Source organism: Suncus etruscus, chromosome 7, assembly GCF_024139225.1.
Source record: "Suncus etruscus isolate mSunEtr1 chromosome 7, mSunEtr1.pri.cur, whole genome shotgun sequence".
NCBI classification, from domain to species: domain Eukaryota; kingdom Metazoa; phylum Chordata; class Mammalia; order Eulipotyphla; family Soricidae; genus Suncus; species Suncus etruscus.
The window spans coordinates 108,067,690-108,092,975 of NC_064854.1; the positions used below are offsets into that span (position 1 = coordinate 108,067,690).

The following is a 25,286-nucleotide window of genomic DNA, read 5'->3' on the forward strand; positions in this document are numbered from 1 at the left end:
GTTGCTGGGCTACGTTGCTTTGCGGAAAAATAGCACTACCCCGAAGAGTAAGAATAGCCACAGCCACACATCCCAGGGAGCTTTCAGCCAACTGCTTCTGAAGGAAACGGAACCTAACTGCCAGAGAGGTTTTTGTTGGATGGTGTTTTGACTAAGCAACAGACTACTTCCTATGACTGGGAATGTGAGCTCCTGGAGCGAGAAATATGAGGAACCAAATAGAGCTTGGAGTAGCAGGAAATACTTGTTGGCTGAAGTGATATTTGACAATTGACTATAAAAAATTGCAGTTTGTGGGGCCGGAGAGATAGCATGGAGGGTAAGGCTTTTGCCTTTCATGCAGAAGGTCATCGGTTTAATCCCGGCGTCCCATATGGTTCCCCGAACCTGCCAGGAGCAATTTCTGAGCATAGAGCCAGGAGTAACCCCTGAGCGCAAAAACCAAAAAAAAAAAAAAAAAAAAATTGCAGTTTGTTATATTCGGATCTTATTTTATTGTTGCAGAGATCTTAAAATCTGTGATGTTGGGGCCGGAGAGATAGCATGGAGGTAAGGCGTTTGCCTTTCATGCAGGAGGTCATCGGTTCGAATCCCGGCGCCCCATATGGTCCCCTGTGCCTGCCAGGAGCAATTTCTGAGCCTGGAGCCAGGAATAACCCCTGAGCACTGCCAGGTGTGACCCAAAAACCAAAAAAAAAAAAAAAAATCTGTGATGTTGCAGCAAACATTTGCTGTTCTCTCTAACTTGACCCCTTTCTCTAGTATTAAAATAAATAAATAATGAGTGGGTAAAGTGGTCTCTTTCTCGGAATGAAGGAAGAGATGCTTCCTGTGTGTCATTTGTTTGATTTTATTTTTATTTGCAATGTCAGGGATCAAATTCAGGACCTCACACATACAAGGTATGTATTCTATCACTGAGCTACATTACCCCAGCTGAGCGATGGTCTCTGAAGCTTGAAAGCCTTTGGCCTGTGAATGAAGAAATGTGACCACCTGTGTTGCAATATTTTAGACATGTTTGCAATAAGGAAACCAAGAACACTGATGGTGTTTAAGGCTAGGTTTCCTGCATTGGAAGTATTTGAGGGTGATAGGAAGGAAGATGATCTGGGATAGGAGATGAGCTACTTCTCTTCTAGCCAACTCTTGTGAACATTCTAGGTTCTGAGGGTCAGAAGTGAGCAGAACAGAGATTACTTGTAAAGGCCTCTGATGGGAAGGATAGAGTATCTAGGAACATGGGCTCTATAGTTACATACTTATGCACAGAAACTCAGTCTTACATGTTGATGCCAGCATTGCCATTTGTGTTAATGAAACCATGCCTGAAGATAGCCACTGGTGTCAACATATAGCTATTCTGTTGGGTAAATTACTTAGCCCTCTTTTTTTTTTTTGTACGAGTGTTCTCATTTTAAGATGAGACTGATTCCATTACCTACCTTATCAGATTGTTAAAGGAAGTAATATCCTTAGAACTGTGCCTGGAACCAAAGAAGCCACATCCATAGATGTGCTTATGTGTTTCCATGTGATGGAGAACAGAGATATATCAATATAGGACATATAAAATAGATGTTAAGTATAATATGTAAAAATACAAATACATATTCAAAAGTTTCTAAGTGATATTTTCCAAAATAATAGTGAGTGAGAAGGGACAACGAAGAATTCAGTATTAGATGGAATAGGCAGGAAGGGCCACTGTAAGGAGTTGTTTAATATTTGTAATCACTCCTGGATTCTGAGACAGAAGTCTCATGATGATCTGAGGTGATCATGATGATCTGACAGGGCAGCACCAACAAACAAAAATGCAGAGACAGAAAACCATTGATGGTAGTTGGGGAAGAGCTCACAGAGCACTGGCTGCTGTGGTCTCAGTGGAAGGTTCTCAGAGGTGATACAATTTTGGCAGATGATATGGGACTTTGTCAATCTTGAAGGGTTTTTTAGCTGAGTAGATGTGATTCTGGTAAAGCTAGTCCGGATCCTAAGCCAAAGTGGGCTAGCAGGATGAAGTCAAGTGGAGCCAGTTCAAGAGAGGGTGATATTGATTGAGAGTCTTGTATGAACTTAGTGGTCAGGGGTGGTGAGAGTGTATGGGGCGCATAGAAGAAGACTGATGAGATTCTGTGTTTCTTGCCAATTCTGAGTCTCCCATAGCACTAATTAAATGGAAGGAAACCCAATAATGCCACCCTCATTTATAAAGAGGTATTGAACATCATTAAAAAGGCCCAAGGTTAAGTGCTTTAATTGACATTTTGGTTTCCTGGAATTAGAATTTGAAAGATTGCCTGCTGGAGTGATTTCCATTTCTGGTTAACTTGAAATATTCAAATGATTGCTGTCTGCAAAGACCTATAAAAGCTCCCCTGCTCTGCTGAGAATGAAAGTGTCACCTGAGGATACCTTTCGCCTCTTTCTTTTGAACAAAGTGTGAAAGTGTGTAATTTGAATTAGAGCAGGCAATAAAGCTTTTATTAATTTAACATGGCACTGCATGGTTTCTAATGCCTTTTCATGGGTTACCTGTCCTTTAAGCTATGTGCAATTTGATTGATCCTATATGTAATCGAATTTTTTTCAAAAGAGTAACAAAGTCAGATGCAAGAGAAATTAGCTCTAGGTGGTGCCAAGAAAAAAAAAAACATTTTGCCACTAGTAAACTCATTGATGAGAAATATTCTTAAAATAAGTTTTGCATTGCATACATTCTAGCACCTTGCCTCCTCTGTTTAAAAAGTAATCATGTGCAGTATCTTTTATCCTTGGAAAGTGTTGGTGATTTGCTTTAATTGTGAAGATATTTGACTCAGCACTTTCACTGCCACATATGGGCTGCTGCAGGGAGCAGGAAAGCAGCCTGGAGTCAGAACCCACACCAAGAGATGGGGGCTGATTCATTAAATGCTTCTGGCTTCTTAGCACTCAGATGAAACACTTGCAGAGGGTGATTTTGACGGCACAGAAGATGGGAGGGCAGAAAAGCAGTCATAAATAAACATTGCCCTTTGGACTAGAGCCGCTCTCCACCCATCAGCACGAGAGAATTCAGCCTGGCATTTGGTTCTCTTAGTTTGAGGTGCTTTGATATTAATACGTGTTGTCCACTGGCACTATCAACTGGAAGCACTTAATACAAGGAATATATGGTAACAACAATAGCAAAGAGATGCTGAAGGGTTTGATCCTGTCAGGGAAGAACTCAAAACAAACACAGTTTAACAGCTGTCAATTATGACCTTTACTGTTTAAGTCGAGTGACATTTGATTTTAGGTAAATGAAGCAGAGAGCAATCAGTGAGAATCTTTGAGTAGTGTAAGAACCACCTTCAATTCAGACTTGGGTAACAGGGTATTCTGGAAAAATGCTTCTTTCTATTTTATGCCACCTTAAAATGTAATAAGCCTGTAGAAGGATCAAAGATGACTAAATCATTTTGTGGGTTGAACCAGTGGTAGCACTGCTCTGTAGACTGGTACTAATCCCTGGGTGGAGAAAGGTTGAAAATCACAGATTTATCTGTCACAATAATTATAGGGCTCATCTGTGGGCTTGTAGCAGACAGGTGATGGTCTAAAGGTATAAAAAAAAGTTGAAAAATAATTGTCTGCATCTCTATTCTTCAACTTGTGGACATTTTTTGGTGGCATGCTAAAAGTATCTTTCCAACCAAAGCAACAGAAGATATACACTAGATAAAAATTACAATTGTTGGGGCCGGTGCGGTGGCAGAGGTAAGGTGTCTGCCTTGCCAGCACTAGCCTAGGACGGACCACGGTTTGATCCCCTGGTGTCCCATATGGTCCCTCAAGCCAGGAACGACTCCTGAGCGCATAGCCTGGAGTAACCCCTGAGTGTGGCCAAAAAAGTTACAATTGTAGGGATTGGAACAATAGCACAGTTGTAGGGTGTTTGCCTCACACATGACTGATCTGGGTTTGATCCTGACATCCCATATGATTCCCTGAATCTATCAGGAATAATTTCTAAGCACAGAGTACTTAGCACCCCAGGTATGGCCCAAACACCAAAAAAATTTACAATTCTATAACACTGGATTGAATAAGACATATCAACATGGTTTTTTTTTGTTTCTGACCTAGCCATTAGTCTGCCTATGGAATATTTCTCCAGTTTTTCTATTTCTAGGTGTGAGAATGTTGAAGAACCCAGTCTAAACCTTTTTTTGTTTCTCATTTTGGTGGTGCAAGAGAGAGTGAGAGATTGAGGAGACAAAAGAGGAAAGAAGAAAGGGGAAAAGAAACAGGCATATGACGCGAAGAAGTTTGCCTCTGAGCACTTGATGTATTTTGCTGAGTCAAAGCCCCGAATTTGTAGAATGAAAATCATGATTGCCTTGCGTTGAAACTTAAGCAACAGGAACATCTCAGTTATTTTTGGACCAGGAAGAGATCAAAATGGACATTTATCACAAACAGTTAATTTTTCTTCATTTCCCCTTGTTATTTTTTTTCCGATTAATGGAAATGACTTGAGTAAGTTTTTGCAGCTGTGTAAAAAATAACTGTCCATGGTGCTATGCTAATCTCTCATTGTCTGAACTTGACTCCAGGATTTAGAAAACTTGGATGGTTTTAAACTGTATAGCCTCTAAGCTGTCCCTTGATAAAAGTTCATCTTCACACCCGTAAATAGAATTCTCCCACACTCTCAGGGTTGGCCTGACATTCCAGAAGAATGATGGTGGAAAGTGTTGGTATCTCACTTCTGAGATTATATTCTAAAAGTTGGCCTTCTAACTTGGGTATAGACTTTTCTTTCCAGCTCTCTTGCATCAGGCAGACCATGTTGTAAGCTCTGGTAAGGGAACCTAAATTTCTTGCTTGCAACAATGAATGAACTTGGAAGAGTTGTAGATCTATTCAAGCTACCTTTAAGTACAGTCCAGTATTACTTTGACTGTAGAGGGATGAGAGAGCTTACTCAAAATGATGCAGTATGTCATTGTTGAGTTTCTGATTACCTTCCCCCAGATTTTGAGATGAAAATCTCAGGAAAAGCACTTGCCTTGCAATTTGCTGTCATGGGTTTGATCCCAGGCATCACATACTAAATCCACAAGTGCTAGGGTAATCCCCGAGTGCAGAACTAGGAGTAAGCTCTGAGCACTGCTCGACATTTACCCAAAAACCTAGAAGAAACTCCCCTGAAAATTGTTTGAAGCCAAGAAATTTGGGGCAATTTGTTGTACGGCAAAGATAATGAATGCAAGAAATATTGCTATGGGGCCGGAGCGGTGACGCAGCAGTAGGGCATTTGCCTTGCATGTGGCTGACTTAGGATGGACCACAGTTCCACCCCCCCCCACATCCCATATGGTCCCCTAAGCTAAGAGCAATTCCTGAGCACAGAGCCAGGAGTGCCCCCTGAGCATCACTGGGTGAGGCCCCCCCAAAAAAGAAATACTGTTATGATATCATAAGTAAGAATTAACCTAAGATTAGTTAATTCATCTATCAAGCTACCTGTCTGTCTCTTTACCACTAATCCAATTACCACTAACCAATTACCACTAACCCAGTTTATTCATATATACCCACCCACCAAGGCACTATAGACATTCATCTTTGCGTTCCATCTATCCATCCGTGTCACTCTTTACGTCTTCAGCAAATTTTTAAATATCTGTTATGTTCTTGGAAAATATAATGCTTGATTATAAGGTTGCTAATATCAATGCCACAAATTATATATTAACAAAATATAATATTTAAACATATAATGCTTGATCATTAGGTTGCTAATATCAATTTCACAAATTATGTATTAATAAAATATCTTTTTTATAATTATCATTATTTAAACACTGTGATTACAAATATGATTATAGTTGTATGATTACAGTCATGTAAAGAACACCCCCCTTCACCAGTGCAACATTCCCTCCACCAATTTCCCAGATCCCCCCCCCCACACACACACACCTGTACTTGAGACAGGCTTTCTACTTCTCTCACTCATTCACATTGTTATGATAGTTTTCAGTGTAGTCATCTCTCCAACTGCACTCATCACTCTATGTGATGAGCTTCATGTCATGAGCTGTACCTACCAGCTCATCTCTCTTTTCTCTGAGATACTGTTAAAAATGTCTTTCATTTTTCTTAAAACCCATAGATGAGTGAAACCATTCTGTGTCTTTCTCTCTCCCTCTGACTTCACTCAGCGTAATAGATTCCATGTACATCCATGTATAGGAAAATTTCATGACTTCATCTCTCCTGACAGCTGCATAGTATTCCACTGTGTATATGTACCACAGTTTCTTTAGCCACTCATCTGTTGAAGGGCATCTTGGTTGTTTCCAGAGTCTGGCTATTGTAAATAGTGCTGCAATGAATATAGGAGTAAGGAAAGAATTTTTGTATTGTATTTTTGTGTTCCTCGGGTATATTCCTAGGAGTGGTATAGCTGGATCGTATGGAAGCTCAATTTCCAGTTTGTGAAGGAATCTCCATATCGCTTTCCATAAAGGTTGTACTAGACAACATTCCCACCAGCAGTGAAAAAGAGTTCCTTTCTCTCCACATCCCCGTCAGCCCTGCTTGTTTTCCTTTTTTGTGATGTGTGCCAATCTCAGTGGCGTGAGGTGGTACCTCATAGTAGTTTTGATTTACATCTCCCTGACGATTAGTGATGTTGAGCATCTTTTTGTACCTTTTGGCCATTGCCTTTCTTCTTTTTCGAAGTGTCTGTTCTTTTCTTCTCCCCATTTTTTGATGGGGTTAGATGTTTTTTTCTTGTATAGTTCTGTCAGTACCTTGTAAATTTTGGATATTAGTCCTTTATCTGATGAGTATTGGGTGAATAATTTCTCCCTCTTGGTGGGTGGCCTTTGTATTTTGAGCACTATCTCCTTTGAGATGCAGAAGCTTCTCAGCTTAATATAGTCCCATCTGTTTATCTCTGCTTCCACTTGTTTGGAGAGTGCTGTCTCCTCCTTAAAGATGCCTTTAGTCTCAATGTCCTGGAGTGTTTCACCTACATGTTGTTCTATATACCTTATAGTTTCAGATCTGATATCAAGGTCTTTAATCCATTTGGATTTTACCTTTGTGTATACATGGTGTTAGTTGGGGGTCTGAGTTCGCTTTTTTGCAAGTGGCTAACCAGTTGTGCCAACACCACTTGTTGAATAGGCTTTCCTTGCTCCATTTAGGATTTCTTGCTCCTTTATCAAAAACGAGGTGGTTATATGTCTGAGGAACCTTCTCTGAGTACTCAAGCCTATTCCACTGATCTGAGGGTCTGTCTTTATTCCAATATCATGCTGTTTTTATAACTATTGCTTTGTAATACAGCTTAAAATTGGGGAAAGTAATGCCTTCCATATTCCTTATCCCAAGGAGTGCTTTAGCTATTCAAGGTTGTTTATTGTTTTAAATGAATTTTAGAAGTGTTTGATCCACTTCTTTAAAGAATGTCATGGGTATCTTTAGAGGATTTGTGTTAAATCTGTACAATGCTTTTGGAAGTATTGCCATTTTAATGATGTTGATCCTGCCAATCCATGAGCAGGGTATGTGTTTCCACTTCTGCGTGTCTTCTCTTATTTCTTGAAGCAGTGTTTTATAGTTTTCTTTGTATAGATCCTTTGTTCATCTTTGTTCAGGTTGACTCCAAGATATTTGAGTTTGTGTGGCACTACTGTGAATGGTATTGTTCTCTTACTGTCCATTTCTTCCCTATCATTATTAGTGTATAAAAAGGCCATTGATTTTTGTGTGTTAATTTTGTAGCCTGGCACTTTGCTATAAGAATCTATTATTTCTAGAAGCTTTTTGGTAGAGTCTTTAGGGTTTTCTAAGTAGAGTATCATGTCATCTGCAAACAGTGAGAGCTTGACTTCTTCCTTTTCTATCTGGATTTCCTTGATATCTTTTTCTTGCCTAATCGCTGTAGCAAGTACTTCCAGTACTATGTTGAATAGGAGTGGTGAGAGAGGACAGCCTTGTCTTGTACCAGAATTTAGAGGGAAGGCTTTTAGTTTTTCTCCATTGAGGATAATATTTGCCACTGGCTTGTGGTAGATGGCCTTAACTATATTGAGAAAGGTTCCTTTTATTTCTATCTTGCCCGGAAAGACTCACCTCAGCCAAGGCAAGCCGTCAGGGGATGAATGCCAGAGAAGATCAAAGTTCCCAGGTTGAAGCAAGCTGGGGGAACCCCCAAAATGTCTGCTGAGCTTAAGGGGCCCAGCAGAGTCTGTCTTATCCACAACCCTGGCTGGAAAGACACACCTCAGCTGAGGCACGCCCTCAGGGGATTAATGCTGGAGAAGATCAAAGTTCCCAGGTTGAAACAAGCTGGGAGAAGCCCCAAAATGTCTGCCAAGCCTAAGGGGCCCAGCAGTCAGCTTTATCTGCAACTCTGGCCCAGAAAGACTCACCTCAGGTGAGGCAAGCCGTCAGGGGATGAATGCCAGAGAAGATCAAAGTTCCCAGTTTGAAGCAAGCCGGGGGAAGCCCCAAAATGTCTGCCGAGCTTAAGGGACCCAGCAGAGTCTTCTAATAAACTTTAAGCAAAGAAAATAAATAACCAAGATAGCTGCCTTTAAAAAAAAAAAATAAAGTTTTTTCTAATAGTGTTGAATTCTATCATGTTATTTTACAAGATTGAATTTTCCTTTTAAAAGTAAGTGTCATTTTTTGGGGTTGTTTTCTATTGTTATTTTGGGGGCCATACCCAGCGATGTTCAGGAATAATTCCTGGCTCAGCACATAGGAATTAATCCCTGGTGGTGCTAAGGGAGCTATATGGGATACTAGGGATCAAACCCAGGTCAGAATAATGCAAGGCAAGTATCCTACCCTCTGTACTGTATCTCCAGTCCCTAAATATAAATATTTTTAAGTTTCTATGTTTCTGTATTTTTCCTTTTTATGTTTTTTATGTTAAATTGGAACATGAACAATTAACATTTTAAATTGTGTTCAGTTAGTATTATACAAATGAACTTTAGATAAAATCAGTGCTAAATATATTTTCTGGCATTGGTTAGTAGTTTTGTAAATTATAATGTTTGAAGTGAATTCCTTATTTATGACTTTTCCCGAGTTGCATGAATTTTAACCGAAAAAAGGTACTGAGGAATTTAAGTAGGAAAATCAGATTTGAGGCTGTAGATATAATTTAGCAGTGGAGTGCACACTTCATATCAAAACCCCTCAGAAACGAAAGAAAATCTGATTTGGACAAATCAATAGTAAATAGTAATATTGATGTGTTAGTTTCACTGTGTTAGTTTCTCTGCTGAGTTATGTATGAATATTTGTTTTCTTAATCCTTACAAAGTATTATATTTATTGCTTTAGTTTATGGATAATATAACAGATTTAGAGTAGTTAATTAGCACAAAGTCCAAAAGTCAGTAAGTGCTGGAGTTTAGTTTCAAAGCTAAATCTCAAAATTACAGCCACATTTGTGTAAGTAAATTTGTGTAATGATACACAATTGCATGTTACATGGTTCCGAAGTCTTAACCTTTGCGTGGAGATAGTCTTAATGTTTGTTATGTGTAAGCAGAGTTTGTAAAGCATGATTTGGCTTGATTTGTATCAGAATACCATGGGACTGTAGTAGTTGAACTATAAATAGGGTATTTTATTCTGATCCTGTACTACTCAAAGACACTTTGGATATTTATAAAGGTCCTGTTGATGGAAAAAATAATTGAGATGCAGATAGAAAGAAAATTGTTAGATGATGCATGTCCATTTATATGATCTTACTAAATTTTTATCACTGGTTTTAGACGGGGCAGTGAGGAATGGTCTTCTGTCTAGCTGGATAAAATTAAGGCCTCTTACCATTATCTCCATAAGGCTGCACTGGGTACCACTGGAGGCATTGTACTTTGAAGTTCTTCAAAGAGTAAGACTTGAATTAATTGTTCCTGGCTTTATTCTAGGCCAGATATACTGTTTAACATATTTATCATATTAAAATACACATATTTGACATATTAACATACACTGTTTAAGCATGTTTTCGCATTTATAAAAATAAAATACTATTAACATGCCTTTAAGTCCTATGTTTCTGTGTAAAGGTACCTACTAAATGTTAACCAACTGTTAATATTTGAATATAGGGTCATTTTTCTTGATTTTTTCCCCCTTCTCTTCATCAGCATCCTCATCATTCATACCTATGTTGCTTAATACTAATCCTTTAGGTGAGATCATAATGACTTTAGAATAAATTATGAAATTTCAGGTTCAATAGAAACATTAGATTAAAAAACAGGGAACCAAACAGTTTCAGCCAAGGGCAGGTTGGAAGGTGAGTGGCTGCCTAGGAGGTTCCATAAGAGAATTGAAGTAAAAGAAAAATCTACCCTATTAATTAATATAAAATTTAAATTAAACTAGTGTGTAAATTTGAGGACAATGGAATGTCCTCAAATTCTGCATTAGAAAATACTTAAAACTGTCAAAGAATACTCAGCAAAATTAAATATTTTGGGGCCCGGAGAGATAGCACAGTGGTGTTTGCCTTGCAAGCAGCCGATCCAGGACCAAAGGTGGTTGGTTCGAATCCCGGTGTCCCATATGGTCCCCCGTGCCTGCCAAGAGCTATTTCTGAGCAGACAGCCAGGAGTAACCCCTGAGCACTGCCGGGTGTGGCCCAAAAACCAAATAAATAAATATTTTGGCAAGCATCTATCTAAAGCCTTTCTATTCCATTCCTTTTTTTTTTTTTAACAGCAGTCAGTCTTTTTAATTAAAGTTTAAAGGGCCGGTACTTCGTTCACACATGGCTGAATTGGGGAGCTATATAGTACCTGGGCTCAAACTAAGAACTTCACCCATGTGCTGTTTTATTTCAAGTCATATCTTGGCCTCTCCCATCTATATCTTTCTGTCCTGCTAGCATAGACCTCCCATCAGCCACCTTTTGCCTCTGTCACTTTTCCAGATGAGAGGTGTTGGGAATTGCTTTGCCATGCTAAGTGATGGAATTAGGGAGCAGATAACTAGAGGAATAAGGGCTGGGCCTGAGAAAAGAATTTTGATTCACACCTTCTTTTTAATCTAATCCCAGGGTCAGCCTTGTTCTGCTGTTGTTCCTCCCACTCCTGCTTCTGATCTTTTCCCATTTGTCCCTGGATTTTCCTTCTGTTCCTTCTTGCCGGCTGCAGCATAATTATTCAATCTGCCTGGAGGAAGCCATATATATTGAATTGGGTCATAGAAGGAAATGATTGTTCTTAGAGAGAGAAAGTTCCAAATATCCCTTTTGGTCAGTAGATACAGGGAACTGGAGCAAGATGTGAGGGAGGTGAGGCAGAGAGGCACCTTTTGGTTGTGGCAGTGATGGTGTGCCCTGAGTTGGCTTTAGAATGTTTGTAGAAGATCACTGAGACCCTAGGAGAACTCTCTTGTTCATACTTTGGCTGCTTTGGGTTACATAAACCCTGTGCTTGACTTGAATGCAGATTTTAGTTCCTCCCAGTGTGAAGGGTCTCAGATTGCCAGGGACTGCTGCAGAGACATTTTAAAGGCAAATGCTGAGTGAGGTCTGCTATGTTACAAGGGGCATTTCTACTTGGAGCCTTTTAAAATCAGATGTTCTCCTGGGGTGATAATGAGTTATGAGTGGTGCTAAGATTTGTTGTCTCAGGTTCAGTACTACTTAAGACCATCTGCTAAAATCCTTAATAAATGAAGTAGAATTCTACATGGGGTTCACTTTTTTTTTTCCTGACCAAAGAGCCCTGTGGAATTTTTTTTTTTTTTTTTTTTTTTTTTGGTTTTTGGGTCACACCCGGCAGCACTCAGGGGTACTCCTGGCTTCATGCTCAGAAATCGCTCCTGGCCGGCTCGGGGGACCATATGGGACGCCGGGATTTGAACCGATGACCTTCTGCATGAAAGGCAAATGCCTTACCCTCCATGCTATCTCTCCGGCCCCTGGAATTTTTAATGAACATTTTTTCATAAAAGTTCATAGTCCAGAGTGATTGATCTATATCTATATATCTATATCTATACCTCTCTCTCTCTATTTCTATTTATGGGGCACACTTGGTGCTAAGGGGTTACTCCTTGGCTAAGCATTCAAGAACTACTCTTAGCAGTCTCAGGGGACTCTGGGATGCCAGGGATTGAACCTGGGTTTGTTGAGTGCAAGGGAAGTGCCCTACCCCACTGTATTATCTCTTCAGCCCCTGCTTTTATTGTTGTGGGTAAACAAGCACTCTAGGTTAGATTTAAAGAAAGCACAGGTTAGAGATGGGGCTAGAGATACAGTTTAAGGGGCTGGAATGCATGCTTTATAAGTAGGCAGCAGCAAATGGTCTTTTTCCTGCAGTGTAAACTCCCAAACCCTTGTGTTATCACTCTGGTTCCACAGTTATTTAAAAGAACTGAGATAACCACAATTCAACCTTGAATGCAGCAGATCCTAAGTGTGCTGTGTCAAGTACTCACCATTCTTTCACAATAATCTTGATTGCAAAGATATGACCATTGAGACTTCTTGAATCCATTAAGTTATTAATATATGTGTGTTTAACAAAATATTCCCCTCAAACCCTTCAGCCTAAAGATTCTTGTTGTGGATTGGTTGCTCTTCTTTCTTCCTTCATCTTCTTCCTCTCCTCTCCATCCTCTCTTCTTCCTCTCCTCTCCTTTCCTCTTTTCCTCTCCATCCTCTCTTCTTCCTCTCTTCCTTTCCTCTCTTTCCCCTTCCTTCCTTCCTTCCTTCCTTCCTTCCTTCCTTCCTTCCTTCCTTCCTTCCTTCCTTCCTTCCTTCCTTCCTTCCTTCCTTCCTTCCTTCCTTGTTAGAATTGCCATTTTAACCATATTTAAGTTTGTATTTCTTAATTTAAATACAAATAATAGTAAAATATTAAAATATTGTTTCTCAGCTGCATATGAAGTAAGTGAATATTGTTAGTAGCTACTATATTGGCCAGATCAGATACAAAACCATCTTTTCCACCATTTTAGAAAATTCTACTAGACACTTAACTCTAGGGTATAGGGAAAGTCCTAACATAGTGATGGAGTGAAAATTCTCCCATTTTGGAAACTGTGTTCAAACTACAACCTTTTAAAAAGTCACTTATGATTTAAATTTGCTACAGATTACTCATCCAGGTTTGGCTCAGGGGGGTCACCTTCAAGCCATTGTTCCTAGTCCCCTACAGATGACTGTTAAAGTTCTTTTAAACTTTGTTTTTACAAATAAATGCAGTAATAAGTAATATCTACTTTTATCAGAATTTTTACATACATTTAGTTGTTTAGTAAAATAAAATCAGTAGTGATCTTTCTGCTTCAAAAGGCAGATACCCTTTATGCCTTTTTATTTTAAATATTTTTTTATTTTGAGCCACATCCAGTGAATCTAAGTGGTTACTTCTGGCTCTGCACTCAGTAATCATTCCTGGCAATTTCCGGTAGACCATACTAGGGCTAGAACCTGAGTTGACCTGTGCAAGGCAAGTGCCCTACTTTCTGTATTATCACACTGGCACCAAAGATAATAATACTGTCTTTATCGTTGAATTGTTTTGCGCTGACACCCACTCAGGTCACTCTTGTCTCTGCACTCAGAAATTACTCTTGGTGTTGCTCAAGGGACCATATGCTTTTTATTACATTAAAGTTGCTTTTCTCAAAACATGCACCATTTTCTGGTTTGTTGTGTGTTCGGGAACCCTCACAAGCAATGCCCAGTCAATCTGGGTGACACTCCCATTACCAGGTGGGATGAATAGACCTGATGCAATACTTCCCAGCAGTGCTGTGAATGACCAGTGCCACCCCAGCAGTGTTAGGTGGGTCCTGCAGTGCCCGGAATTGAACCTGGGGCCTCAAACATATACCATAGACCCCTGAGCTATCTTCTTGGCCCACTGCTTTCTACTTTTACCCATACTTTCAGAAGATATGCCTCAAACTTCATCCACTTACTTTTCTCCCCATTTCTGTATTTACTTCTGTTCTTTACCCCACATCCAGTATAGAATCTAGGAAGCCATCAGTTAAAGGGTTTATCTTATCGAAGTAAATAGAATACAAATCAGACAAATGACACAAAATTATTGTTCCTTTGTGAGTACTGCACAGGTTTCTTTCTTGCTTAGGGCAAACAGTGCCCTTGGACACCAATCTCTTTTCCTTCCCCAGTTATTGCAGTCTTAGATTCCTCACCATTTTTTTCTTTTCATTCCTTGGGAGACTTTTTAGTAACTCCACTTTTGGGTATCGATCCCCAGGATAGAAAAATATTCATCCAAAAGGATGTTTACATACCATTATTTATTGCAGCATTTAGTACAAGTGCTAATAATTGGACCCAAACTCTATGTCCAATAATAGGTGAATGGATCATGATATATCTACACAACAGAATGCTACACACCTGTAAGGAATGTGAAATCATGAATTTGCTGCAACATGGGTGGAACTGAAAGAGACCCTGTTAAATTAAGTAAACCTGAACAAACAAACAAACAAACAAAATAGAGATGAACAGAGTGGGAAAAAAGACAGATGAAAAGTCATGAGGGTCAGGGATCCAGGGGATTGAGGTACATTTGTGGTATTAAAGAATAATAGAGCCAAATATTTAAGCTAAAAGAGTCAACAACACTGAAATCATGAGACCCAAACGTTAACAATGGAACCTGTCAAGGATGGGTGGGTAGTATAGTGTATGGGAGATGAAGTGTATGGAAGAGAACCTGTGAACATTGGCAGGAAGTTATACTGGTGGTGGGTTTAATGCTGGAATATTGTATGTTTGAAATTCAACTATGAGTTACTTTGTAAATCATGGCCCTACAATAAATAAATTAATGAATAAGTAGGTAAATGAATGGACAAGCAAATCAAAAGCCCATTGATCTGTACCTCCAGAAAAGATCAAAGATCAAATCTTGACTTGGGTTCCTGCAAGCTTTTCAAGATTGACATAGCTTGTCCCTTCATTCTTTGCTGTTTCAGAAGCAGCAGTGTCTATCTGTGTGGCCTTTATTAAGAAACACTTTGCAGAGGACTCTTCTGTCCTGGCATGACCACAAGCACTTTTACTGGGAAGATGATCTCTCTAACCAAGTTGGAGAATCTAGCTTCCCAGCCTACTATGCCTCTTTTTTTGTTTTTGTTTTTGTTTTTGGGCCACACCCGGTGGTGCTCAGGGGTTACTCCTGACTCTTGCTCAGAAATCACTCCTGGCACGCAAGGGGGACCATGTGGGATGTCGGGATTTGAACCACTGTAGGTCCTGGGTTGGCCGCTTGCAAGTCAAATGCCCTATCACTGTGCTATCTCTCCGGCCCCACGTGCCTCTTATTTTTATACAGTTTTTGACCTCTTATGTGGTAACCAAAATTCTGAATTTTAAAGTTGGAGCACTTAAAAAGGAATCTGTTCACCATGACCTTATTGCAAATTCTGTCTTTATTGCTCTTCAGTTTTCAAACATTTTTGGCATGCTGGCCTGTTTTGCTCTCCTAAATTTTTATTATAGAAAAAGAAATTTATAACAGCAGAATTGGAGAATTTTTATGTGAACACGAGATGCTTTTTAGTAGATTCTTTCATAAACTTGTTGTTAAACTTGTTTTATGGTATAGCTGTCCTTTTTCCCCCATCATTTTATGCTCTTAGAAGTAGGTGTCTGGCATTTTGGAGGCATCATACTTGGTATTTGGGAGAGTGATCTACAAAGATGTCAGACAGCCCAGCCCTGCTGCTTACTAACTCTTTTACCTTTAGCAAGTGATTGAACCAATTTATGCCTCAGTGTTCTCTTTTTTTGGGGGGTAGGGGTCACACCTGGTGGCACTCAGGGGTTACCCTTGGCTCTGCGCTCAGAAATCACTCCTAGCAGGCACAGGGAACCATAAGAGATGTCAGGATTCGAACCACTGTCCTGGATCAGTTGCATGTAAGGCAAACTCTCTACTGCTGTGCTCTCTCCAGCCTCATACCTCAGTATTCTCTTTATAAAATGGAGATAATAGTGTGCCAAATTCATGGGCTATTGAGGGATTAACTGCACCAGTTTATGTATAGCATTGAGAATAGAGACATTTCTGAAGCATATTTAACATTTAACACATGAAATTGATGCTAATGGAGGTCCCCAGGTGACTTATATTAAGTGGGGATAAGAGAGGTGGCAGTCAGAGAAGAGTATAGCTTCTTTCTCTCTTTCCGTTTTTGCCACCTGGGACTAGTTAGGAAATCCAGGACTGATAGTGTCCTGCACAGCACAGCCCTCAAGTCCTGCCAGTCCCATTAGACGGCCATCCAGCTACATCTAAGGTCCACTTGATCTGCCTGGAGTGGGAGTTGATCCCTGTCACTAGATTTCTCAGGGAGCCATGGATTCAGGCTGGAGTGAGGAATTGTTCTTTGCAGGAAAATAAAGTCAGTCTTAGATCTTATTCAGGCCTTTAAGGTCCTTTGCTTTCCATTACAAAAAAAGAATTTCAGGAGTAGAGTTGGAGTGAAGTAAAAAATAGGTTTTGGACCAGAAAGATAGCACAGTGGTAAGGCGTTTGCCCTGCACGCAGCTGACCCAGGATGGAAGGTGGTTTGAATCCCAACATCCCATATGGTCTCCTGAACGTGCCAGGAGTAATCCCTGAGTGCCACCAGGTGTGACCCAAAAACCAAACCAACCAACCAACCAACCAAACAAACAACAGGTTTTATTGGAAGTTATTGAGGAAGGGAGAGGATAAAAATTTGTCCCCAAATTAAAAAACCCCAAAACCCCCACAAGAGAAAACGAAGGCTTATCCAAAGGTGAAGAGAGCCCAGGAAACAACACAGCATGAAGCAGGAAAGAATACTTCTCAGGGGCCTGGAGAGATAGCATAGTGGCAAGCAGCTGATCCAGGACCAAAGGTGGTTAGTTCGAATCCCGGTGTCCCATATGGTCCCCCTTGCCTGCCAGGAGCTATTTCTGAGCAGACAGCCAGGAGTCACCCCTGAGCCCATCAGGTGTGACCCAAAAACCAAAAAAAAAAAAAAAAAAAAGAATACTTCTCAGGAGGTGATATGAGGTGACATGTACATTCAGGCACCATGTGCATGCCTGCATACTTTATTTCAACTTGGTTTATATAGGGCTTCTCCCAGCCTGCCCCACATGGGGATTCCAACTAAGTTAAGAGCACTCGCAAAGGGATCAGTTGATCTCCTTTCTTAACGCTGGCCTTCTTTCCTGCTGGAGCTTCTCAGGGAGGGGATCCCATCTTCTCTGACTCTGCTCTGTCTCCAGTTTAATATCTTATCAAACATTGGTCACTAGAGTAGCTGTTGGAATAGCTTTTCAGATTGCTAGTTTTATTACTTCCACGAATTCATTGTCACCATGGGGAGGTGGGAGCTTATCTACTTGCCTGCCTGCTTCAAAATTAAGTACTCTTGATTTTTTTTTCTTTTGTTATTTGGGGGCCATACCTGGTGATGCTCAGGTTTACTCTTGGCTCTGTGCTCAGATCATTCTCGGCAGGGTTCAGGGGGCCAGATGGAGTACCAGGGATTGAATCTATATTGGTTCGTTCAAGGCTCTTCCACTGTGGTCTTCATTTTGTGATTTTAAAAATGTTAACAGACTTCATTGATTTTAGTGGGGAAGTGATGATGTGATTGGTATTGTGCATGTATGTATCTTGCATTATTTGATTTTCAAAGCTAACATTAAGCACATTATCTTTATTTGCAGATGAGCAAGCCAACACTTAGTATCAATAGTGGCATAGGCTGGAAGTAGAGATCCCATCACTGGGCTTTGCCCTCTATTAAAAATCACAAAATGGATGGGGCCAGAGCAATAGTACAACAGGCAGGGCACTTGCCTTGTATGCAGCTGACTTGGGTTCATTAATCCCAAGCATCTGATATGTTTTCTTGAGCATCACCAGAAGTAATTTCTGAGTGCAGGAATAATTTCTGAGCATTGCCAGGTGTGTCCCCAAATTTAAAAAAAATGCCCCAAGCCCCCACAAGATGGAGAAATTTTATTGGTTGTGAAGATTTTTGAGGTTGGGGGTGATGTGGTTGGCACCCTTTTATCTGAACTCTAGAAAACGGGTGCTTGTACCTATCACTTTGATGTGACTAAGCTGTTGAAGGTCAAGCTATTACAGAAGGAACTCTTGCTGTTATTTTTTTTTTTTATCTTGTTAAAGCCACCCCCCCCCCCCCCAGGTTTTTTCTCCTTTTGGAGCTTCAGCTGACAAAGCTGTGTAAGAATTACCTTGAGATCATTTGGCAGTATCTTCATTTGTCAACACCTTCACATCTTAGATGCTGGAGAAACATGCTTCTTTCTTCATTATACAGAATCTCTTATGGGAAGAAGAGAAGAAAGGAAAAAATTTTCATTTTTGATGGAGTCACAGATGTCAGAGTTCTGTTTGTTTTTGCTTTTTTGGCCATACCCAGCGACCCTAAGATTACTCCTGGCTCTGCCACTCAGAAATCACTCCTGGCAGTCTCAGTGGACCACATGGGGTGCCGGGAATTGAATTGGGGTTGGCCGCGTGCAAGGCAAATGTCCTACTCTCTGTGCTATCAGATGTTTTGAGAAACTGCATATTGGTTTCCTCTTCAGTATTTGGCCAGATCAGCATTCTCTGAGAGAAGTTCCCTCTGCAAACCTTGCTATCTGCACCTTAGCCAGAAAGAAACTTGAAACAGAGGGGTTGAAATGGAGTTTTTAGCTTTTAATTTTTAGCTGGCAAATTTAGTTTTGAACTCATTCAAATTCAATTCTTTCTGCTTTCACTTTAATTCTCGGTGCTAATCTGCCTTTCACATTGTTTAAATTGTGCTAATCTCTTTATTCTAGAGGTTTCTTTGTTTGAATGGCATCATTTTTGGGCCAGAGTGGTGGCACAAGCTGTAAGGCGTCTGTTTGCCTTGCACACACTAGCCTCGGATGGAGTGCAGTTCAATCCCCCAGTGTCCCATATGGTCCCCTAAGCCAGGAGCGATTTCTGTGTGCATAGCCTGGAGCAACCCCTGAGAGTCACCAGGTATGGCTCAAAAACCAAAAAAAGGGCATCATTTCGCTTTTATTATAGTAAGTGGTTTTAGAATTAGTTAATTTAGCTGGCCGTTGACTCTGATATGTCTATTGATGCAAAGTTGACATGTAAAACATTTAATTACATGTTCCAAAGTTAAATAAAAGCTCAGGTGGTGTAGTTGAATGGCAGCAGATGGAGTCAAAGAGTATAGAACACAAGTGGTGGAAGATTCTCTAACACTGGGTATCTTAGTCTGTGTAGTCTTCAGTGATAGTGGATGCTCCAAGCAGAGGGAACATTTATCAGATAGTTGCATCTGCTTTGAAGATGCTCCATAGAAAGTCATTTACACCCTACATCTGTTTCTTGGCTAAGGAAAATATATACAGTAAGTTCTGTCCTTCTTGGAAGGTTTTAGAGCAAGGCTAATTATGCCTCGGAGCTTTGGCCTTGCACGCTTGTTTTCCTGAAACACTCCATGGTATCATCAGCACCCAAAATAGATGAGTTGGATGCAGATGTTCCCCACATCTCATTGAATTCTTTTTTCTTTTTAATTTATGTGGCCAGTCATTCAAGAAATGGGTACTATATATCACTTGATATTGGGGTAGTCATAAAAAAGCAGAAGAACTTCAAAAAGGGACATCCTCAGGGAATCCCCAGAAAATGAATCCAGGATAAGCCTGGGAATTTGCATGATTTTAAGGATTCTGTTTAGGGAGATAAAGCTGCTCACAAAGAGATGAGTTAGTGCTATATAATCTGAAATCTGGAAGAGAAAGAAGCGAAGGGTAGACATGTAACTTTAGAAGCAATAGTGGATCCTGACCAGGAAAAATTTAAGGGAAGAAACAGGAATCTGTAGAATGGGAACTAGTGTAAGGGAAAGAAAAGGGCCAGGGAGGAAGAGGTAGAGGGGAGAGAAAGCCTCTCTATTCACGCCTCTGTTCTTAGCAGAGTTCGCTCTTAGATTATCTCCCTGACCCAGGAATATAAAACAACATGGAATGAAAAGGAGATTTTGAACCTTCTTCTCCCCTCCATCTCCTTCCTTCCTCAATTGGGTTTTTATTTGTGGGAGGTGATTTGGATTTTGGACTACAATCACTGGTGCTCAGGGACTGTTTCTGGCCCTGTACTCAGGAGTGACCATATGCAGTGTACAGTACTGGGGATTTGAACTGGGGTTGATGCCAGTACTATTTCTCAAGACAAGTCTGATTTTTATTTTAGTGTTTAGTGTGGTGAAAGTAAATTACTCCAGCAGTTAGGTGCTGAGATATCAATGGACACCAGGTTACCTTCTCTCAACTGCTCATGGGTGTGAGGTCTTCTCAGGAATCAGTGGCACTAAATCCCAGTAATGGGGACAGAGATGTATTGAAGGAGAAACTGAGAAGATAGCCAATGTGGGCAGGGCAGTTCCTTTGTTGAAGAGGTTTATTTCCGTCTGAAGGAAGGAATTCCAAATCTGCCCCGTGGAGATGTAATCCGATAAGAATGAGTGTTTTTCCACTCTTTTTTTTTTTTTTTTTTTTTTTTTTTTTTTTTGGTTTTTGGGCCACACCCGTTTGATGCTCAGGGGTTACTCCTGGCTATGTGCTCAGAAATCGCCCCTGGCTTGGGGGGACCATATGGGACGCCGGGGGATCGAACCGCGGTCCGTTCCTTGGTAGCGCTTACAAGGCAGACACCTTATCTCTAGCGCCACCTTCCCGGCCCCGTTTTTTCCACTCTTAAGAGTGATATGAAGGTGCTTGCTTCGGCAGCACATATACTAAAATTGGAATGATACAGAGAAGATTAGCATGGCCCCTGCGCAAGGATGACATGCAAATTCATGAAGCTTTCCAGATTTTTGGATGTACATGGAATCTATCATACTGAGTGAAATAAGTCAGAGGGAGAGAGAGAGAGAGAGAGAGAGAGAGAGAGAGAGAGAGAGAGAGAGAGAGAGAGAGAGAGAGAGAGAGAGAGAGAGAGAGAGAGAGAGAGAGAGAGAGAGAGAGAGAGAGAGAGAGAGAGAGAGACGCAGAATAGTATCACTCATCTATGGGTTTTAAGAAAAATAAAAGTCATTTTTGTAACAATCCTCAGAGACAATGAGAGGAGGGCTGGAACACCAGCTCAGTCCATGAAGCTCACCACAAAGAGTGGTGAGTGCAGCTATAGAAATAACTACACAGAGAACTACCATAATCATGTGAATCATTGAGGGAACTGGAAAGCCTGTCTGGAGTACAGGTGGGGGTGGGGTGGGATGGAGGGAGACTAGGAATATTGGTGGTGGGAACGTTGCCCTGGTGAAAGGGGTGTTCTTTACATGACTGAAACCTAATCACAATCATTTATGTAATTAAGATGTTTAAATAAAGAAAAAAATGGGGGAAAAAATAAAAGAGTGATATGAAGGGCCAGAGATGTAGCTTAGTGGACTGAGCACATGAGTTGCATTCAGAAGGCTGGGCTTAATACCAGCATTAGCCCCAATGTAAATAAATAAAAGGCAATATTAAAAGGACCAAAATTAGGGCCCGGAGAGATAGCACAGCGGCGTTTGCCTTGCAAGCAGCCGATCCAGGACCAAAGGTGGTTGGTTCGAATCCCGGTGTCCCATATGGTCCGCCGTGCCTGCCAGGAGCTATTTCTGAGCAGATAGCCAGGAGTACCCCTGAGCACTGCCAGGTGTGGCCCAAAAACCAAAAAAAAAAAAAAAAAAAAAAAAAAAAAGGACCAAAATTAAATGATTGGATCCTGGAATTCCATTGCGTTTCATTGGAAGCCTGGCTTATCCCCATTTATTCTGACTTTGTGGTTTGGAGCAAGTTGCATAAACTTTCTGGACTGCATTTGTTTAAAATATGAAAAAGAAAAGGGTTTATCTGTAGTCAACAAATTTAATTAAGTACCTAGCTTCCCTCTACCCTGCTGTATCAGATCTTGAGCTAAATAAGTGAAAAGAGTAGGCAAAGCTCACTGCTTTTGTGTTTTTCCCTCTTCTCATTTAGGAATGTTGTGAGACTTACATAAAATAGTACAAATATACGAACTTGGCATGAGGCTCTTAAGATTATGAAAACGTTGTGAACCACCCATTCTATATTAGGTTCTGATTGTTTTTATTAACATTACTGGAACAGGATTTGGTAGCTAGTTCAGAGGACTGGAGTGCATGTCTTGCATAGGAGGCCCCAAATTTGAGTCCTAGCACCATTCAGTGCAATCCTGATGGCCTCTAACAGCCCAGGCTCTTTGAATCTAACCACTGAACTGTCTGACCCACACAGCCTGGTCAAGTATTGTTAGAAGTGACTGCTTGGATGGTGGAGTGTCCCCTGCCCCCTTATTGAAACATGTAATTTATTTTTCCCCACAAAGATATAAAAGAATACACCCAATACTTTTCATATCCTTTATAGTCTGTTCATAAGATGAAACTTACTTATATTTACTCTGCTATGACTTCTCTCTTCCAAACTTCCCCCACCCCCAGCAGTGTTCAGGGCCTATTCTTGGTTCTGCACTCTTGGTGGGACTCAAGAGACCATTTGGAGTTCTAGGGAGCAAACCTGGATAAGCCTTGTGCAAGGCAAGCACTATACTATCTTTCTGACCCCTGTTCCAATTTATTTGATTCTGCAATGTCATGGCTCATCTTCATAGGTGACTGAGTTGGAAAGTTTGTGTGTATCTGCATGTAGGCATACATGAGTTACATGTATATGCTTTTGGATGTGTGTGTGTGTGCATGTTTAAGGCGCTGAGCAAAACTTGAATATAATGAATAATTCAATTTAGGGCAGTGTTCACGGTGACAAATTAGCTCAATATGATTGCTTCTTTTCCTGAAACTACTGATGCAAGAAAATAGAAGAAAAACAACCTTTTGTTGAGCATAATGCCAAATTATAGCAAGTAACTGTGCCAATTAGAGAAATAACCTTTTCCAAATAACTTAGCTGATTATTCAGGTGGTTCCCCCAACTCCTGTCTCTATCCAAGCATTTTGATATATCTTTCTTGTTTATAAAATGGAATATTTCTGACGTTTATCAGGCACAAACTTCATGAAAGGACACCTAACAGGCATGTCTGGGGTAAGAGAAATGGACTCTATTTTTATCGGAAAGCCTGAGATTCAAAACAAATGGTGTAAATAATGTCAGCTTACTTCTTGACCATTTTTAGAAATGGGGCTATCTATCTGCTCTTTATAAGGTGCTTTTGTTTTGGAGGAAAGAGGCATACACAGCAGTATTCAGAGGCTACTCCTAGCATGGTGCTTGTGGGGTTACCCCTAGCAGTTCTCAGCGGGTCATATGATTGAATTTAATTCGCCTCCTGCACACAAAATATGTGCCATAGGACATTGAACGCTTTCTGGTCCCTCCACCTGAGTGTTTTTTGAGGCACTATATAGTGACAAGACTTTGCCATTAATATATTATCAAGATAATTAGCCTTAGTATATTTAAAAGTTTTTTTGTTTGTTTTTGGGCCACACCTGGCAGCGCTCAGGGGTTACTCCTGGCTCTGTGCTCAGAAATTGCCCCTGGCAGGCTTGGGAGAACTACAGGGGATGCTGGGATCGAACCTAGGTCCATCCTGAGTCACTTGTGTGCAAGGCAAACACCCTACCACTGTGCTATCACTCAGGCCCCTAAAAAGTATTTTTAATTACATAGTTAGCCATATAGAAACCACAAATATTTTTATTCTTTCTTGTTTTGCAACTTTATTTACAAATGGAATCTTCCAAGATCCTATTCACTAAATCAGTGCTGAGAGCATTCAGTTTGCCTATATGATTGAAAAATTGGAATTGTACTACAATACACCAGTACAACCACCACTTCAGAAAAGATGGGCTGAATCACTGAATGAATTCAAAGTAAAAATGCTATGAGTAAGTAAGTAACTAAGTAAGTATCAAGTTCAAGGTCAATTATTTCTTTTTCTTTTTTTTTTTTTATTGTGAACAAAGTAGATTATGAATCTTTCACAGTAATATTTAAGGTACATAGTGACAATGAATCAGGGCACTCCCACCACCATTGTTGTACTCCCTCCACCTCTGTTCCCAGCATACTTCCCATATCTCCTTCTTTTGCCCTCTGGACTAATTAGTGTAACTGTTCCCCTCAGGTCACTTATTTCTATGGTTTTGTGTTGAGTAATTTTTCAACTGGGCAAGGCTGGTGTCCTACATCTGATATCTCGCAAGAGGAAATGGGCTGCTAGGTGGGTATATCAGATGGAAACTGGACCATCTGCCCTTCATTTTGTCCTTGTTATGGATATTTAAAGGACTTTTATACAGGGGATGAACTCAAGTAGTAACCATTTACCTCCTATATGTAAGGCCCTGGGTTTGGTCCCAGATACTACTTGCATCTCTCCTTTTGCCCTAACACTGCCAAGTGTGTTTCCCATGCCCTAGGTTATTATGGGATTTTGTATTGTTTCAAAGCATAAAAAGAATTGAATTTGGGGCCGGAGAGATAGCATGGAGGTAAGGCGTTTGCCTTTCATGCAGAAGGTCATCAGTTCAAATCCCAGAGTCCCATGTGGGCCCCCGTGCTTGCCAGGAGCAATTTCTGAGCATGGAGCCAAAAATAACTCCTGAGCACTGCCGGGTATGACCCAAAAACCACACACACAAAAAAAAAATTGAATTTTTCTTTATTTATTTGGCCCTTAGTCTTAGCATGCTTTCAATGTTAGATTAGCTTGTGCTCAGCACTGCCTATAGCATGGAAAAGACATAAATCCCCACCCACTGGGAGCTTATACCTTAGAGATCAGATGCCAGAAGTCAGTGAAAATAAGAGGTGAGAATAGTTAAGGCGTGACTGTAAGGGGGGAATTTAAAACCAGTTCTTGGAATATTTTCTTTTGCAGCCACATAGGAAGAAGGATGGGAGGAATTACACAGAAACAAAGGTGGGGGAATTTATAAGGGGAAGTAATGAACCACCTACCTATCCAGTTCTGCTCACTGGACACGTTTGTGTATTTGTATGGACAGCAAGAAACAATTTTGGCACTAAATCTGGGTGATTTGCTTCTTCGTGATTTTCTACTCTCTGAATTCAAGAGAAAATATTGTAATTAAGATTGCGATCACCCCTTTGGAGTAATGTCATAGGACAAACGCCCTTTATGTTTGCAACCACAGAGACCAGTGACATGCTAGTCTTCTTAGAAAGGTTTATACTTATCGGTTTGTTAGAAACCACTCAA

At 40.5% G+C, this 25,286-nt stretch overlaps 1 protein-coding gene and 1 non-coding gene across 2 annotated transcripts in view; both read left to right on the top strand.

The window, feature by feature from the left end:
• The window catches only part of MAGI1 (membrane associated guanylate kinase, WW and PDZ domain containing 1), a 763,677-nt gene that overhangs the window by 68,800 nt on the left and 669,591 nt on the right, over positions 1-25,286 (top strand).
• On the top strand, positions 20,797-20,903 carry LOC126015035 (U6 spliceosomal RNA). The gene has a single exon (XR_007497941.1). It is a non-coding gene; the product is annotated as a U6 spliceosomal RNA (small nuclear RNA).